The following is a 5,128-nucleotide window of genomic DNA, read 5'->3' as shown; positions in this document are numbered from 1 at the left end:
ATCTGTGAAGCTGTTGTTTTGCTTGCATGCAGAACTCATCCCAGTTCCACCTGGTTGCCTCCCTTCAAGTGGGGATCAATGCAATGTGGTTTTTGGTCCTGTCCAACAGTTGCATCTCTTTCATTGCCGGCATCACTGAGAGGTGCAGGATGGGCAAGTCTGGGCTTAGCATCGTTTTTTAAAGTTGGCTATGCTGTCCCTCACTGTCCTGCTGAAGTTGCCATTCAGTGATTGTGTTGCCAGTGAGGCCAAGTAGACTGACTCCCTAATGAACAGAATAATGTTAGATTTGGGGGATTATCATTCTGATTCCCTATGTGAAATAACTTTGTTACAAAAATTGATAACATGAGCAGTTAGAAATCTGTTTAAAAAACATATGCAGAGCAGAATATGAAATTTTACTGGGCTTTTAAAGGTAAATTATTGTTTGCTATGGGGTAAATAAATTTTTTACACTGCAAGGAAATGCAGGAAACTTCAACACAAATACCACTCATCGTTTTTAAAGAAGGGTCAAGTCTGTGTGGAAAAAAACTTACTGGAAAAAGCAAATTACTTTGGAAGACCTCGTGCAGAAAAAGCATTTGGAAGCTTTTGAATTAGTATTTCCAAAGCACAGTGTTTATCTGTACAGAAGGTAATTTGATACTACAATGTCTAATGGTTTTGATTACTTTCTTACCCTTTCAAGTAGGTTTACTAAGAGGGAGGTGGAGTACCAAGATTGATTTAGCTGAGTTAATTGGTGGATTTTCTTGATGCCTCACAGTTTTCTTATTACCATGGGACTGACAGAGATTGTTACCTAACATATGGCGGAAATAATATTTGCTCAATAAATACTATTTTAAAATATACTATATATAAAGTTGGTTGAAAAGCAGAATTGTATAGCACCAGAGGAAAACTAAGGACATTATAAGTTTCATAGATTATTTGGACTGGGATTGTTTTCTTCTGTTCCATTTTGCAAGAAGTATACATGTTACATTAGCTTCACAAATGCAGAATATGATCATGAATACCATAACTACAAATTAAATGTTTTTTACACACATCATAGTATGATTTAGTGACTTGGGGTAGTGTGGTATTTGTGGTTAACTTTCTTAGCCTCAATGAGGGTGAAATACTTAGAAGGAAGGAAGGATGTATTTGTGGTTTAAGTACGAAATTGGAAAACAGAAGATCTATTTCTGATTTGAAAATGGATGATTTCTGGACAAATCCTTAATTTCTGCTTAGAGAGTTACAAAAAGTATTGCCTGATTCTGCTGAACAGAGGATTTAATTCATTAATATTTGTAGTGTGTTTTAAGACAAGGAGGAAGTTACTATTATAAAAAAAAATGACTTGAAAGAAAGTTGTTCATTTAATGCCTCCCTCAGAGAAAAGTTACCAGGCAGTAGATTGCACTGAAAGCAGTATCTTTTACTGGTGTGATTATGTTGAATTCATAGCTCCTTAACAATTAAGATAAATTTTAATGTTGTTTCTGTGTGATTTCTGTCATATCTACTGTACCTGCCAGTATCTGTCAGCCTAACAGATCTACCACTTGTATCTTTTCAGCTCTTTTTTCTTAATATTGCCTGTCCAGTCAATACCAGGGAGTATGCCAGAAACTGGTTTTGTTCTGTTGTTTTTTCCCCTCAGGAATGATTATAGCTGCAAAGAGTGTATTAGAAACCTGTATTTAGCCCTGCAGCTGAAGTTTTGAACACTTGAGACCGCTGGCCACAGTCTACTCCAAGTGAAGTAAAGTAAGTATTATTGTTCAAGAAGAACTGGTCCCATGCATACAAAAAAGGTTTGTTTCACTAGAGAAAACTTCAAGTAAGCTTTATTTCATTAGAACTGGATTTCGTGTTGTTTACATGCTTTTTTAGTTGGCGTTACTTGTAATACCAGTTACCTATATTGCTCATTACATTGGTTCTTAGTGAAATTTAACACTGCACTGTGTTTCTGAAAAATACAAGTACTGTACTGAGCAGTATATTGAACACGTTTCTGCATGTGTTGTTTGACTGTACTGTGCCAGACATCACTGTCACACTTGCCATCCCAGAAGCAGCAGTTGTCATCACCACCTTTACCCTCCCTGCAGCAGAATTAGTAAGCCTCAGTCTTTAGAGCATTTCTTGACTCTCCACCACCTTATCACCAAAATTCAGTTTTGTGTGTAGTCAGATGTGCCTTTATTCACTTACAGTGTAGAATACAGCAATAGAATATACACCTAGGGCTTCATCACCTGGGAAATTAGAACCTAATGGGCTTTCTAGTGGCAGAGGTAACTGCAAGTATTTTAGACTCTTCCTTTGCTCTCAACACAGAGTATCTTAACAAGCTTAGGGCCTTGATTTTCTTAGAAGGATCTTAACCTGAGGTCAATATATCCATGAGACTGAAAGTGAGATAAGGATCAGGGCTCATAGTGTGGCTTCTTTGGTACAAGGTATATAAAGGTCTTTATGGGGGAATGGAGAAGAGGAAAATAAGCATGGTGGGAGGGGTCACTATGCTTGCATAAAATAAACACCTTTTCAGGCAAAATTTACCTTCCTATTTGCAATTGCTGCATGCGGTTTGACTTTTTAATACACAAAGACACAGCATTGCTGTTCAAAATACTAGGTCTTCCTCTGTGTTTCTACTTCACTGTTGCTAATTTGTAGCTAAAACCTTGACTTATCATGTTGCACTCAGCCAAGTATCTTTGAAAAAGCTTCCTTGGACACTTGTTCTTTTGTCCATGCTCCACTTCATACTCTGCTTGGTAGCTGGGTATGTGCTAGTCATCCAAGTGCTTGATGCACAGCTGTTGGACTTTTATTGATAGTCTTGCTGAACATCAGGTCAGCTCACCTTATGGCTTTGACATTTGTCAAGCTTTCATACCGCTTCACTAACATAAGGCAGGGAAGTGCTTCTAGTAATACTTCCAACAACTTCTCCATTTCCATCTTCTATATATTGACCTTGATGCATGTCCACACAGCAGTGTGGTATGGAAGACAGCTTTATACACCTTTAACTTGTCAAGAGATTTGATTCTTTGCCAGCTCACCCAGTAATCCTTCTAGTGTTCTGGATATGAGAAACAAACTCATTAAGAAAATTCCACTGGCATTGATAAAGCATTGCCAAAATAAATGAGTTCATAAACAACTGGATGTTCAGTCTCATTGATGGGTATGGACGTGCAGTATGTGATCTTTCAGTGGCTGGTTAACTGTTTTTTCAGGCTGATGTTCCAAAACAAATTGTAAAGGCAGCAGAAGTTAACCAAGAGCAGACAATCTTAATTGGAGTAGGCACCATGTCTGACCAGCACACTAGTATTAACATACAAGAGTGCCAAACAGGCTGCTGAGGAAATGTTAAATACTAGGTGCAGTCTGGAGAGATTAAATGATCTTACTATCATTTGTGAGTATGCTTTAAAGGAGTAATGTGTGCTTTAAAGTTGCTGTGTACATAAGTACCACTGTGCAGCATTGCATGAAAAGAATTGATTTTATGGCATCTCCCTTTGGACATAAGAGCAAAAGTGTCAGGTTGCCCTAGTCTGTAATTCACAGCAAGGTTCAAATGTTGCTTTTGGCACCTGTCCTGGACTTGATGGTGGTGTAATTTGTGGATGCTTTTTTTCCTACAAGCTGGAGAGATGCAGGCAGATGCTGTTATCAGAAAGAAGTCCCTGTGGTTTCACAAAGAGGATTTCTCCCCTTTTGCCCATAAAATCTTGACAGTGACTTAATTCTGTGCCGTCTGTTATCCCACATCATACATCCAAGTGGGAAAAAAAAAAATAGTAGTCAGTCAAGAGCTGGAAATCAGTTCTATATTTCAACAAGAATCTAATCCGAGCTAGATGCTCGCTTTCTTTCTCAAATGCCACCATGTTTTTGTCTTCACTGTGTAGTTATGAGCTTCTCATGTGAATGAAAGGAACCAGGTTTGGTCCTCAGTGCAGTTTTTATATCTGTCAGAGCCCTGTAAGGGGGCTTGCTTATTGTCTAAGCATAGGTAATGAGCACCTTTCAGAATCACCACCTTGTAGCTTTTACAGTTGTTTTTTCTCTGTGTCTGAAAAGTGCTGGGTTGAGTCTGTGGACAAAAAGCATACCATGGGGAACACACAACCCTGAAAAGGTGATAAAAAGAGGGGAAAGAGTGTTGGAGGGGGCTTTCTGCTGCAAACTCGAGCAGTAAAACCACTCTGGGGAAGGGTGTAATTTTTTGAAGTCTCCCTGGCACAATTTGTATTTTATGTAAAAAGTAGTTACATTTGTGTATTGTTGCTTGAATTATCTGTGAAGTGTTTTGAAGGTGGAAAATGTTTTGTACATAACTACCAGCTCAAATCTAAAGCCTGAAATCGTATTTGGCATCCAAATTCTCCCTAAAGGGGTTTGGCTTTGTGTTATGGCACAGCCCAGAAGATCTTTGTTTTCTGCTTCTAAGCTGCAGCCAGACCCTTGTAAGAACAGCTGATGAGCTTTAGCCTTTATTTAGGCTCAAATCAAAACCAATGCTGCAGCCTAGTCCAAGTTGTTGGCCCCATCTGTCCATAATCAGAGGGATCTCATGGCAGCTCTGACCTGAAATTGGTGACAGGCTGTTATTAGAAGTGTCCCTTGGTAAATCCCAAGAGCTGTAGATCATAGAAAGAGAACAGAAATAACTGCTGTATTTTAGCACATTAATGCGGAGCGCAGAGTCGCTGTTGGTAGTGGTGTTAGGATGTCGTTACATGCTGTGCGGGTAGTATTTAAACTTGTCACTTTTTTCTTCTGGACAAGGGCTGAGACACCTTATGTCACACCTACCAACATCTGAGAGCTATCAATAGGAGTGTTTGAGCCAGAAAAAACACATGCACGAAAGCTTGTATTCTGGGGGAAGTTTGGCTGGCAAACGAAGGCCAGTGTGGGCTTTGCTGGCACAGAGGAGTGGGTGGCCTTCATGAGGTTCAGGCTGGAATAGTTTATAGAAACAAAGCGCGCCCTTCTCCCTGTCCTCAGACTGCGGTTTTTGCCTCGCTCGGCCCCTGTGAGGAGTTGGGGCTCCTTCCCCCTGGCTCCTCCACCCGGCGCACCGGTCCGGCGGGCCCCC

This window comes from Athene cunicularia (assembly GCF_003259725.1).
Source record: "Athene cunicularia isolate RWA chromosome 4 unlocalized genomic scaffold, athCun1 chr4_part2, whole genome shotgun sequence".
NCBI classification, from domain to species: domain Eukaryota; kingdom Metazoa; phylum Chordata; class Aves; order Strigiformes; family Strigidae; genus Athene; species Athene cunicularia.
Note: the sequence above shows the minus strand (reverse complement) of the source record.